Source organism: Stegodyphus dumicola, chromosome 1 (genome assembly GCF_044657685.1).
Source record: "Stegodyphus dumicola isolate Sdum_Otavi_A_Nest chromosome 1, ASM4465768v1".
NCBI classification, from domain to species: domain Eukaryota; kingdom Metazoa; phylum Arthropoda; class Arachnida; order Araneae; family Eresidae; genus Stegodyphus; species Stegodyphus dumicola.
In genome coordinates, this window is record NC_140768.1 from 280,563,993 (window position 1) to 280,579,146 (window position 15,154).

The 15,154-nt window shown below is 31.4% G+C and overlaps 1 protein-coding gene across 1 annotated transcript in view; it reads left to right on the forward strand.

Annotated features, from left to right (window-relative positions):
* Nucleotides 1-347: 347 nt before the first annotated feature.
* The window catches only part of LOC118194273 (uncharacterized), a 72,195-nt gene continuing 57,388 nt past the window's right edge, over nt 348-15,154 (forward strand). Inside the window, exon 1 of the mRNA XM_085811970.1 lies at nt 348-573. The gene's annotated coding sequence lies outside the window, so the exon portion shown is untranslated. The remainder of the gene's footprint in view (nt 574-15,154) is intronic.

Consider the following 15,154-nt stretch of genomic DNA (forward strand, 5'->3'; position numbering starts at 1 on the left):
AATCGCCTTAATTGAGTTTCAAAACCATCCCTCTTTAGAAATCTGTCTAATTCAAGGGTCCACCCGCAACTGACAGAACAGCACCCGCCCGCCGATCGACCAATGAGAGCGCTCACCGGCGCGTTCCTTGGTGTGTAAATAGTAGGGATGAGCGAGGGGTAGAGAGCCGGCGTGCGGCGGCAGTGGGCGTCACCCGAGAGGTGGCGTTCGAAATGGCGTTTTGGCGCTTTAGTAGGCGGGGCGGGCTACGGTGGCGCGCTTCCGGGCAATTAGCCCGCCAAAAGCGCGCCCTGCTGGGCAAAAATGGGGGACGGCGTTACAAGCATCGATCCATTGACACCTTCCACCCCTCGTAAACGGCAGAAAGATTAGGTATTAGCCGTAAATTAGGTGGCGAGCATCACGCAGACGATAGTTCCGAGAGTTCAAAGGGTCGCCGCCGGAGGTGTTCGGAGCGTGATCGTTTCGGCGAATTGCCGCCGCGCTAAAGAGGAATAAATTCCCTTGTTTGTTTGTTTTTTACCCACTTCTCTTTTTCCCTTTAATGGGAAAATGAAATAATTGGGAGAAGAGGTAAGTTCCTCTTTGTATTCAATTGTTTTCTTTGTTGTTTCTACATAACTGTTTCGTTTTGTTTTTATATTCTTGTTCGGCGAGTTGAATAGCAACTAGTTGAGAGCACTTTAGATCGCTTCAAGTATGCTTGAAAAAAAATTAATGCAAACCTGCCTTGACCTCGCAAGCAATAAAGTGTTCCAACTAACCTTCCTATAAACTTTGTACAAAGTTCAAAACAGCTACAAATTTTATTAAAAAATTAGTTTGTTTAAAATCAAGGAGACATAACATTTTAATAACTTACTCGGACGTAGTGCATAGCTGTTTACAGGACGAATAGGGAAAGTTCTCAGAACTTAAGTGAATGCCATTTTTACAATGCTTAGTTTAGAAACTTTTCTGAAATTTGGGCACAAATTTTAAAGGAAATAAAAAATTTGCTTAATTGAAATATATGTTTTAAAATGTGTTTGGCATTCAGCTCGGAGTTAGTCAACAAATTTTAAAAAATGAATTTTCTTCTTTGTGAACTGCTAACATGCTGAGTTAAAGTTTATCAACGGAAGTTAAATTCTGCTTTAATCTTGCTCTTTGTTAATTGGCCTGTGCTAGTTCGTAAATTGGTGTTTGTCTTTAAAACTACCTTATAAACAGAGAAACTGGCCTGAATTTTTACAAGTAATTTTATTTTTAGCAGCATTATTCTTCACAAACTTCTTCATGAACTGTTAATATACCAAATCAAAATTTGCTAATGAAAATTAAGTTCTGCTTTAATAAAATCTTTCTACGAATGCAATTGGCCTTTTTTTCTACAGTTTGTTATTTGCTCTAATTCATAAGTTGACGCTTATCTATAAAACTATGTTATAAGTAGAAAACTGATCTGAAAAATATTAATTTTTTTTAAGTAGTTTTATTCTGAATAGCAAATACTTCATTTCTTGAAACTTTTTTTATTCTTGACAGGCGATCATCGTTTTCGATTGCGCAAATGCCATCTCAAAAACATTTACTTAATTTTCCGCATTTAGTCCACAATAAATAAGTTATTTTATATTTCTCTTCTCGAATACTATTTATTATTATTAATAAGTATATATTACGCTTTTCTTAGCTGTGCAATTTATTAAAAAAAATGATTTATAGCGTTAAAAATTTTAGACTAAATTAAATTTTGTAAAGATTTAAAATTAAATTTCGGTAAAGTAGGGTACAAATTCTATGTTATTTTACTCGTTATTTTACATTTAACCGAAACGGACTGTTCCATTTCATTAGGAATAATTATAGGCTGAATGTAACTTCTTTTCATAAAAAGGAAAGACAGTCAGATAATTTTAATCCTAAAAATGAAATTGATTAGAAATTATCTTGTTAAAAAAACTAGCAGCTTTCAAATTGTTAATGTTAAATTACTATTATTTTGTTACTGATTAAAAATGTAATATAAGTAATTTACATATTACGGCCTCTTCCATGAGATCCAATGACCAAGAAAATTAACTTGTGATTACTTTAATTTATTTGCTAGAAATCGTAATTATCTTGATTTATTTGGCGGAACTTGTGATCATCTTAATTTATCTGTTATCGTTTCAGCCACAAATGCTATTAAATTTAAAGTCGAATGACTTAGAAAATGAAATTGTGATCCTTTTAATTTATTTGGTTGGACGTATTTGGTTAAATGCATGAAAATTTTATTTAAACCCTTCTGGGGAAACTGCCCAGAATAGCTATTAATTTCGCTTTGGCATTTTGCGTTAGGTCACTATAAAAGTCTGAATCACTTTTCGAATTGTTGCCACCAAATATTAGAGCCCTGCATTATGTGGCTTTTTCCCTGGTTCTAGGTAACATAGTCCTCAACCCGAATGTGGAAACCTGGAAGCCCAATCTTGAATTTCGAATTTGTTTTATTGTCTATTTCTTATGTTTTAAACTTTAACAAATCTTTGATTAAAAAACTCAAAGATTTCACAGAGAGCAGTGACGACACACTGTACGGAATAAAATATTTTTATCTCCAGAGCTCGAGACTGTCTATCCGAAATTCTAAAGATATGCTGTTTTTAAATATTTTCAGACCAAAAGGGAGTTAGCCCAAATGCTCTGTAAACGTGTATGTATGTGTAAATGAAAAAAAAAACGACTCCTCTTTGAGAATAATATAAAATCTGAAAGCTTTCATGTTTTTCCCTCTTTCTTTTTTGAATTATTAATATTATTATTATACAAATAAATAGAATGCATTTTATGTTTTAAAAGAAATTCGTGATTTTAAGCTGGGGGAAGAGGACTATATGGAAATCGAAATTTGTGCTTTTCCCCTTTGACAAATATCGAGGTATTGAAATAGCTATAAAAACCTTGTTCCTTTCGAAATAGTTTAACCGAGAAACACAGCTGAAAGGCGAGAATCAGAATTCCTGTGCAGTGAGAAATTAAAAGTTCAGTACTGTTTATTATCCATTGAGTCAATTTGCAGAGTAATGTACACAGTTATAGCTTTCGTCTTGAAATACTCTTGTATGTGACAAAAGTTATGGTTGTATAGCATATTTTTATTATTTTTTAAATTCATCAGCAGTAAATTGACTAATGAATGGTCGCCACGTAATGTAATCAGATTGACAATTGGTAGATTGGTTCAGGACGAGCGAATGATAATAGCATCTGATAAAGCAATAAGAGTTGTATATTATGAGAAAAGGAAATGTTAAGCTTTCCGTTAGCTGAAAGTAATAATACAGTGATCAATAATAATAAATTATGATACTGTAGTACAGTGATCAATGATAATATATTATGATAATTTAATAATAACAATCAGTGCACTGCAATTGTCCATCTTAATGTAATCAGACTGGCTATTGATAGATGTGTTTAGAATCGTAATTGTATTTCATCAAGCAGTCTGGTTGTTAAGAACGTTACGGAGTATTGGACCATAAAAATATAAATATTTCAAACAGTTGTAAGGATCTTAAGTTTTACTAACGTTTATTTTATTTTAAATCTTTACTATCACTTCTTATTTTCTACTTCTGGCCAGAATTAAAAGCTTTAACTTATTTATGCAAATTTGTCTGGCGAACGCCAAGTACTTAAGTTGTGGCTTTTTGCCAAGCAAGCGAAGAGGAAGGAGTTAGTAGAAGCAGGCCGCGTGCCTTAGCAGTTTTTACTCGGTTGCTGGTTGCCTTCCAGGCCAGAGGTTTAATCCTTTTGATAATTTTAAACGTATTGTAGTGTTAACAGTTCTCTGTACTACATACGGCTTCCTGTTAATATACGGCCAATCTTCTCGGAGACCCTTGTTTGTTATTCCAAAGTTAAGTTAGAGTTTAGTTAATATTTTTATATTCTTACGTTCAGACCATAAGTGGTTGGTCTCTGTATTCCGAAGCCCGGAATTCATTGTAAAGAGTGAAAAATAAAGGGTTTCGTATACCCTTCCTGTGTATCTTGTCTACTTCCCACATTTATTGAACATAGCTTTAGTAAGCTCCCTGTTCCGAGTCAGGTTCTTGAATGTTCCCCAAGAAAGTAAGGAGAAACACTGAACCTGATACAGTTTTTAATTAGTTGATGAATTTATGCATGAAAATTACCTTTTTTCTTATGTTTAAAAGCATCTATCAAAGGCATTTTCTTCACATCTATGAAATATCGCGAGTGTTTAATTTTGACAGAAAAAAACATATTTTAAATCTGATTTGGTCAATCATATTTCATAGCACAAAACTGTAACAGTCACCCCCCCGATTAACAAAGGGCGATTAACTGTGTTAAGGATTTATCTCTTTTATCCAAACCCTGTCTAATATACATATACATTAGACATACATAAGGAAGAGATCAAATATACAGAAATGATATCGACCAGTACTCGTAAATTATCTAACAAGAAGATACAAATAAAAACAATTTGAACTTAAAACTTGAACAACAATAAAAGAAAGTACATTCATATAAAATGGGGGGAGAGGGCATCACATGACTTCCTTGTACAGCCTATTAAATTATATTTTAAATATATTATTTTAAATATATTAATCCACTTTTTTTTTTTCCTGCACTTCATTTAAACATATTTCCTCGAATTATTCTAACTTAATTAACTGCTGCCTCAAGGCAAGTTGAAAATGAGAAAAAAAATTGCAAACTTTGAAATTAAATATCCCCGTCAAATTTTATCGTACGGGAGTCAAACTTCTTCTAATTTTATATTTTCATAACGAGTATAAAACTTTCCCAAATCTAAGTATAGAGAGAAACGGCATTAAAATCTAGATTTCGTTATTTATCGAAAATTGAATTTTTTTAATAAGTTCAACAAGACTGTTGCCATTTGAAAAAATGTAAGATATTTATCTATCAATTTTAACAAACTCAGCTCTATGAAAGTACAGTATTGCTATCGTCGGAAATTAAGTACTTTTATCTTCCACGCGCTATCGTGTTGCCGTTCAATAAAGCCTGAGATAATTTCAGATTTAATCTGGAAGATTGTTGAGTAATAGACTAAGAGCTATAAAAGCACAGTTCTTAAGAAGATTCTTTTTCTGCTTTTTAATGTGATTAATTTACATAATTTGCATTAAAATCACGAGATGTCTAATTAAAAATAGTACAGCGAATGTAAAATTATATTTGACAACCTCTAACACTCTATAGGGTACTCTATGCTGTTTTAAAATATTTTGTAAGTTTGTTGTTGAAATGAATTTTATGTGGCGTAAATGTGGAGAACGTGACATTCAATGAATAAACTTAGTACATAAAACGTTAATAATAATAATAAGACAGATTTCTTTCGTTAGTCGACTTATTAAGAAAACTAAATATTGATATGATAAACTGAGAAAAGGCTGAAAGTAGTATAAAAACGTATGGCAACACATCCGGAATTCTGAACATATGCAGCTTTAAAAACATTTATGACTTTGTTGTTGAACTGTATGTGGCGTAAGTGCGAAGGAAATGAGGCTTAATAATAAAGCTAAAAAGAAAAAAAAAGGGTTAGAAAGAGTGTGTGCAAGAGCAGACTGGTAGACAGCGAACCTCAGCAAGACCATGAAACACCTTAAAAAAACCTTTTAGGAAACCGTTAAAATCTGAAACTTTTCAGTTTTTTTTAAATATGTAATCATGTAAAAAAATTATGATTCGACAATCTTTTAGATTCGGTTTCGAGAAAACTTAGGATAAATGTCATGATACTTGATAGATGGAATATTTTTTAAAACCAAGTATTTTTTTTTTTTTTTTTCCTTTTCTGACTTTTTTAATTTTTATTTTCATATAAAGGATTCAAGAGATTCGAATTCGAGTTAATTTTGGATTCGTCCCACCTCTAATTATATTTTCTCAGATTCCTCCTTCACATTTGTTTTTTCAACACCGTTTTGAATCCATTCTTTTTAACTCTGTTCATAGTTAACACTTTCTTCGTTTTTCTCTATTTTGATATTTTAAGGATTTCATTCATCAAAAGAGGATTAATGTTGTGATCCTTGTTAAGCGCCTTGCCAAAGATTAGTTTTAATACTAAGTAAAATTCTTTTTTTCTCTGTTCCTTTTATTAGCCTTAAATGAAAAGTACAAAAAAAATGAAGATTCAAGAATCTTTAGGATTCGAGAAAATTTAGAATCCTTTAATTATATTTCTTTAATTTATTATCTTAATTTCCTTTAATTACATTTCTTTAATTTATTGTCTTAATTTCCTTTAATTATATTTCTTTAATTTATTATCTTAATTTCCTTTAATTATATTTCTTTAATTTATCTTAATTTCCTTTAATTATATTTCTTTAATTTATTATCTTAATTTCCTTTAATTTTATTCAGTTAATTCATTATCTTAATTTCCTTTATAATTATATTTCTTTAGATTTTGGAATGTTCTCTAAACTTCATATGATTCTTTGATTTCCTGTTTGTTTGGGGAGCACTGGTTTCAAAACATACATTTTATCTCCCTTTGTGTTTTACATTTTCTGCACTGTTGTCTCCACTTTAGTTTAAAGAATTTTATTTATCAGAAGAGGGTAAATGTTGCAAGCATTGGCAACATTATAACTTATCATTAATGATGATCTTCATTTTTGTTTCTGGTGTTTTAGTTTATATTTTTGTTTCTGGTGTTTTAGCTTCTAGATTTGATAGAATCTAATATATTTTTGCTATAAATTCCAGATATAAAAAAAGCAATTTTTTTATAACTTTCTTCTCCCTTTTTTCCCTGGTTCAATAAGTTATCTTAAAAATATAGGTTATCTTTTTTTGGAATTTACATCTATCATATAGCTCAGACCAACTTCTTTCATCCTACTATTCGAGCACTGTGAATGAAAATTTGATGACTCATATTTTTCTTTTAAATATTAACCTTACTATCATTAATTTAAATTTATATTCGAGTTAATGTTTATTTCCCTTTCAGTTACAGCTGTCAACTACAAGTCCAAACAAAAGCTGAATTGCATCTAAATTTAAAATGCTCACAATATGGTTTTTTTATAGCCTAGGGGCTGCTGAATATTTGCATTAAGTGAATACCATCTTTCCATTAGGTATACCAATACCGTAAGACCAAATCACTTTGATAATTTATTTGTAAAGTGAGAAGGTAAATAATAATCATTTCGAATCGGAATATAATCAATTCTATATTTATTATATCTTTTAAACTGAAGGAAAACATATGTGTATCTTAAACAAGACGAAAATCAAAAGTGGATTTCGTTTCAATACATTTCTTGTTTATATTAAGTTTATATTATGTTAGTTATTTCATTTAAATTTTAGTGTTGTAAGTAGACAGTAAATAAGTTTTGCATGTTACAAAATCAACAGCGCGCTTCTTACTGGAATGTTAAATTTTCAAAGCACCAATGCAACAGAGAATTATTACAAAATGTTGCTACAAATGTAATAGTTATATAATATTGCAATCACTCTGTTAATTTTCTTAATTTAGATAAGTTTTGAAACATTTTTTGAAATAATTTTAGATTTAAAAGAGTGGTACCAAGATCAAATGAACTATCTTCTGAATTAAAAAATAGATTAAGATCACAGTTTTATTTATTTTTATTGCATTAAATATGATATATGTATATATATATAGAAAGAGCATACTATATATTTCACTATAGTTGTTCATATATATATAGAGAGAGAAAAAAAACCATAGCGAAATAATTATACTTTATACTATACATGAGACTTCGGGATTAAATAATAATAAATAAATAAATAAATAAATAAATAAATAAAATAATAATAATAATAATAAAAACTTAAGTCACATGTGCAAAGTATGAAAGTTTGTATGTATTACATTATATTGTTACGAATTTTGCACTTAGATAGATAATTTTAGTAGAATTATAAAAAACCTGTTGTATTTTTTCTGTGTAATGTAGCGTGAGACAAATTTTAAGAGAAAGCTATGCCGGAAAAGTAAGAATACAGGAACAAGTTCATTTAACATTGAGTAACTGGGTATCTCGGTAATTTGGCGAGATATCGCCAAGCTGACAACGGCTTTGGTGACTTATTTTGTCGTAAAATTTGGCGGAAATCGCCAAATGTTGCATTTTGGTTCGGCCCTGTATTACCATAATATATTGAAATTGAATAAATGTAATTGACCACTATGTTAGCTGTGACCGCAATTCCACCCTCGTATTGCTTTCCAGTAATTGCAAGAAGCAGAAAATACTAGAAATATCTCGCGGCCGGTTGAAAACTATTCAAGGCCGGAGAGAGAGCATCTGCTGTCAGTTGTTTAGTCAGTCAGTTGCTAATGTTGCGATTTCAGCGTGAGATCAGATTAGCTTCCTCTTTAGATGCACTTTCCATTGCATTAATGTTCTTAATAGTCTGAAATATAACTACCGATTATACTGCGTGATATTGTGAACACTTGTACGAATATGTCTGAGAAAAATCGGAGTTCTGTTAGATTTCTTTCGATAAGAATAAAATTTATTAACATATTATCGGACTTGTCCATTCAATCTATCACGAACCCGTACGCACGCAACAATATGTCGCAACAATATACGCAACAATTATTAAATTTAATATTTGTGAACACTTTTATATGCTATATTTTAGTACATAAGATGCAGAAGATAAGTGCTGGTAATCTTATAAGTGTTTTAATGCGGTAGTATAGGGTACAGGGTTGCTTTTATTTTTATAACTTGCCTTTTTCGACTCCGGTATTTCTATCAATAAAATATAATTTATTGTTTTTAAATTGGACCTAAACCTAAAACTATAAGCTTCAGTTCTTATTGTACTGTTGTTTTAATTAATACCTATTTTTGCTCTAAATTTTTATTGCTTGCTTGGTAGTTATAACAAGTTACGAACATAGTGCAACATTTCCATTGCAATCTCTTCGTAAAATAAATAAATAAATTCGTAAAAAAAAAAGCACTCTGAAATACGTATTTGTAATAATTTCCAAAGCTTAACAATATCCAAATGTCTTTAAAATAGAATAATATAAATAAGTAAAAAAAAAATTCGGAAAGTTTTTTAACGTTTTGTGTCTTGCCTTTATTTCTTAAGTATCATGTTCTTCGCACATTCAATTTAACTGCAATATCGCAAAATAATTTTAAAAGAGCATATCTTTAGAATTTTCGATGCTCAGTCTCACGCTCTGGGGATATTTTTTCCCCCGTACAGTGTTACCAACGCTAGCTTTGAAATCGTTGACTTTCTTAATCAAAAACTCATAAATGCTTTACAAAGTATGAAATAGAAAATAAAGTAAATTCATAGTTCAAAATTTTTGGCTACGAGATGCCCATATTCGGCTGGAGACGAAAATGGCAAAGAAAATGATGCTTAATAATAAAGATAAAAAGACACAAAAGAAATGTGTTAGAATCAGTGATTGCAACAGCAGACTGGTAAAATGCAAGCTCAGCCGAGAGGGTAAAAAACCTTAGCAAACTCTTTTGGATGACCGTTAAAATCTGAAACCTTTCAGTTTTTTTTAATCTTTTTATTATTATTCAAATCACACATTAATTATTTCTATTTACAAAGCCGCTTTCTGATATACTTGGGTATACGCAAATACTAGATGATTTTCAGCTGAGGTAGCTTTTAAATCAAAAATCGTAGTTGCTTTATAATTAAGCTATGGTTTATATCAAATTCGAGTCCTTTTATTTTAACAGTTCAATATGTTAAATATTGCCGCTGAGTTCCATGTACTTAAATTTCTATAAAGATTTCGAGAAGGGAATGGGGCGGGAAAGTTTATCAATATTTTTTAAGATCGAATTATTATACAGTATAAAGAAATAAGTCATTTAATACTTAAAAAATACCATAAAAATAAAAAAGATTATCCAAAATTTCTTCTGACTCTTGTATTTAACAATGCATATTTTCAAAGTTTCTCTTTGCTATTTAAGTATGCATCTCGTACATTTTGCTCTCCAACACCTTTTAATGCATTGTTTTTCAGCACGAACAATTCTGATATTTACATAATTAATTAGAGGAAAATGCATAGTTATTAAAAGGATATTCATATGTATTTAATATTTTTCATTTTCAGCATGTGTAAATATTTATTTTCTGTGCATTCACTATATTATTTCAGTAAAGTAATTTACAGTAATTTAGCACATATCTTGAATTTTTGCATAAATAAGTATAAACTGAATGAAATGTACTTTTGCGATGTTTTTAATACCCAATCAAAAATCAAGTTATGTTTCATACAGCAATATATGTGCCAGATGCCATGGACTCCGCCAGTGACCGAATGGCAACACCTCTGAATGAAACGAATGAATATGAGCTAGTTTTCCTTAGAAAATCCTTTACGAAGGCATTCCTTGCTTCAGGAACACCTGCGTGCTTTTTCATATATAAACAATCTAACCTGATGTATGTGCCGAATAACAAATATTTTAACACGTATAATTTAATAATTAATTATTAAATTTATTATTTTTATGTGTGTGGGGGGATGTGATTTGTTTATCCCGAATGCTAAGCGCAAACCATATTATAATATTGTACGAATAACAAAAAATTCGTTTTATTATTTAAAATATTTTAATATGTAGAATATAAAATAAAAGTATTAATACACTATCAAGTATATAGAAATAAATATATACAATTTTACGCTTATAAAACAGTTAGTTGTAAAGATAATGAGCTTTAAAATGTGTTATATTTTTGGGACATTTGAAAAGTACTGTATTAGCCTACTAACGGCCTAGCGGGTCCCTGAACACTGGTAGTTCTGTCTAAGGTTCGAATCTCTTCGTCGTTTTCCACATGTGTAACGTGTATGCGAGCCAATTCTCTTCAAAAAGTCCTCCACGAAGAATCCCTTCTCCTAGGCAGTTAGCCCTTGAGTGATTTGCTATAATCCAGTAAAACAAAACTAAAACCTCAAGGTATTATTTTGTTAAAATCTACATTTATGCAGTCCAGTAGCTTAAAATTTTTTAAAGCAAATTAATAATCAAAGTCTCTGTTTTAATATATCGAAAAATAACCAAGATGTGATTTTATGTGGAAGTGCCACTACATTATACAAACTGCTACTATCCATCCAACGATGAATGTTTCCTTCTGTGGAATTGTCTCTATTTCTTAATTAATGCGAAATTCCACTAAATTGCTATCAAAGTGTGCGCTGAATGTAAACAAATGTGCTACCCCCCTTAGACTATCAAAAGTTTAGCAAATTTGTTTAATTATTTTATTTAATTTTTTATTTAATTTATTATTAATTTACATACTTACCATGTTTTTTATTACTTCATTGAATTTCTTGTCGTTATTTTCATTTAATATTTAACATTCGTAACTTAATTTATAAAAATTTTATTTGAATATTCATTTCTATTTGCAATATTTGTTATTATTTAATTTATTTTTCATTGTTCCCCCCCCCCTCTTGACTACCTTCTTCAGGACTCTGATTCTTCTAATTTTAGAAATTAAGTACCGCTTGCTGTTATTTCTTGCTCTTGTCGTCGGCGTCATTTTCTGTAACCGGAAATGAGTCATCCTTCACGTTCTATCTATCTTAGTATCTCTGCCTCATTTTCTGTATATTTTGATCATACTTTCTATCGTTTCCAGTAATTATAGAGCTGTTGAACCAATCCGTCTGTAGTTTTATGCTTTATTATTTCTTGGAAATCAGTGAATTATTTTGTAACAATCATGCTTAAATTTTACTATCAGTTACATTTAAAATAAACCCTATCATTATTTTTTCCGAGCTCTTGTCCCAGTATTCGCTCAGACCAGATAATTATGCAAAGCCCGTGGCTTGCGAATAGGATTTAACATTCGATCTTGAGCAAAATTAAAGAATTAATCTCATATGCACCTTACACTCCTCTGTTTCCGATACTTAGATACAGATTAAATTTGAATACGTGCTTTTATACGCATGTTTAAGCTTAAAGGGGCGTTAGACAAAAAGGGCTATTAGTCACAAAACGGCATTTTGCGTTGTTTCACTTTCTGCGTTGTTCAATTTTCAAACTGTTGCCACCAAATATTAGTGACATTATTATATTTAAAGAAATTAAATAATGAAGATTCTGCATATAGGCATGAATGTTTCTCTCATTGTGAAAAAGCAATGGTACCTAGAGCCATCAAATTCTTAATAACGTAGTCCTCCAACCCAGCATGGAAACTTGGAAGCCCGAATTTCGAATTTGCTTTATTATCTATTTCAAATTTTGTAAAACTTCGATTCTAAGGCGAGCAATAGCAACACTGCACAGAAAAAAACATTTTTATCTCAGCGCCCGAGATTGTATATCGGAAATCCCAAAGATATGATCTTATTAAATATTTTGTGATAGTGCTGTTGAATGGAATTTTAAGTGCGAAGAACAGGATTTTAATAAATAAAGGGAACATACAAAATGTAAAAATAAAAATTTTAATTTTAATTTGCATTTATAAAAATAAATATATAAAATATAATAAATAAAATAAATATATAAAATCTACAATATAATAAATAAAATAAATATAATAATTATATAAAATCTAAAAGCTTTCAGATTTTATACATTTATTATTGTTATTATTATTATGAGTTTTTAAGCTAAATTTTGTAATTATCATTTATCAATCGGAGATAAATTCTTTAATTTTTCTGTGCAATAAATCGTAAGATAAAATGTTTTACTTTTGACGGGAAATTAAAGTAATCCTTTATGATTTCACAGAAGTAATCAATAAATTAAATTTAAATGTTTTCTTCCATGAATATTGTGCAATCCTTGAATGAGAAATGTAACGGAAAAAAGAGAAAAAAAATTCCTCGTATCCAAATTATAGTGCAGCAGAGAATAACACAAACTGTTTTATTAAGAGATTCAATATAGCTTTATATCTAAATATACGTTCATATTATTCCTATAACAAATGCTGTAATAGCCGCCCAACCGGGGTGTGGTTAGCGTCGCTAACTGCCGTGCCGGACGGCCCAGGTTCGAATTCCGGAGAAGGCATGGATGTTTGTAAATGTATAGTGTCTGTGCAGCATGGCGGCACTCTAAATATGCAGCGAGCCGAAAGTCTTCTCAATGGTAGGAAGAGAGGGGTGGAAGACCTTCGGAGCCGTTCTCTGGGAGTGTTTTCCATGAAAATTGGGAGGCGGAACTGAGCAAAGACATACTCTCCTGTAAGGCACTCAAGGCTCTTCCCAACGACAGGCGCAATCTAGCGCTCCTTGCCACTATGAATTTCGTGGGCTTGTTCTGATGTAACTGTCAAGCAAGTGAAATAAGTTACAGAAACAACACAAACACTGATCTAAAACTATCTAAAACCTAAGAAATCTAAAACTATAAGGATTTTTGATAATAGATCTTTGAAGATAGTTTTATGATCAACATAAACAGCGTTCTTTTCTGTTAAGTTTTGCATGGAGCCAGAACACATTTTAATTTGCATAAGTGCCTGGGGAGGTTTTACTACAGTGAAGGTTTATTTAAATTTCTCAACTTAAGGAGGATATTTTACATATAGGAGCATCTTCGTGCATGAAGTCTGACGCGAAACAAACGACATGAAGAATTACAGCAACGTTCTTTAGAGCATTTCAAATGAAACATTTTCGAAGTGTTTATTGTTTCCAGTTAGCATATTTCTTGTTTAGGTAAAAGAGAGAGAATGAGTGAGTTAGATTATTGGCGCAAAACCAAAGATGATTATAATGCGCCAAACACGAGGTAGGATGATCTAATTTGAGGAGATTAGAAGGAAAAAAGTTTTAGTTCAGAGGAGAGGAGATGGAAACGATGATAGATCACTGGGGCTCCAGGATCTTGGCACCCGTCTCACCAGATGATCCTCTGAAGGGCTAGGGTACCTCGGGATTGCCACACCCGTACTCACAGGAAGTGAGCCCCTGAGGGTCTTAGGTAAAAGAGAAATTATTGCCACCTGATGAAAATATTTATTGCCATTCTCTAACTGAAATGCAATGAACCCTTTCTTAGCAACCATTTTCCTAAGACGCTGACATCTGAAGATGACAAGTATTTCTGAAGAAATAAATTAACATTTTTATTAGGCCTTTTCTCTCTAAAATGACCACCTACACGGAAGACCAAAATTATCTGAAATTGTGACTGGGTGTCTTACAGAAGGCTCGCAGTACTGCCCTTCGACATTTTGGTTTCTTTTTTTTCCATATAAACCACGATGCACGATATTTAATATCACGGTGTTTTTAGAATTCAGAATTTTTCTCTTTCTTTTTTCCTTCTCCCCGCCCCATCCACGTTGTTTTGCAGAACGATGTTTTCAACACGTCCGTGATGTTCTTGCATGCATGCCACATGCGTTCTCGGATGCTAAAGAATTTCAAAATGGGACTTGTAGAACAGTGGAGTGTAATTCCATAAAATTTGATCGACATTTTGATATATCCTGTGAAATCAAGATGTGAGGTTTATATTTCTGTAAGAAGTGACCATACACCATATTAGAGGAAGAAACGTTGTTAAACGAGGCAGATCGTCCATCACTCATTTTTACATTACCATAAATTTGAAAATACTTTGAGATTAATCAAGTGGTAAACCTAGTATTTTATGTTAAGTAATACTTTTTATATAAATTCTTTTTAAATCAGTTTTTAATAGATAGAGTTAAGTTTTATGTCTGCAAGTATCTTTTAATTTTGGCTAGCAGCGCAAGCGGAAGGCATTCAAAATGTTTTTATTTGATGCACTTACTCAAAAAGATTACATGCATATGTTTGTATTGTGTACAAGAATATATCAGAAGATAACAGAGAAAGAACCCAAGAATCTGGTACTAGGAGTCCTGAGAAACCCATTTCACGCTGTAATTAACAGTTAGGTTATTGGATATCAAGTGCCGAGGGCGTCATGCGTAAGAAATTGAGACTATATCCCTGTAAGATTCAGCTGTTGGAAGAGTTAAAGCACACGACAAAAAATGAAAGCTGCAAGGTTTACTCTGTTACTTTAAAATAGGAACTTCAAGGTCATCTTATGCCCTACACTTGCCTCTCGTAACCATGAGA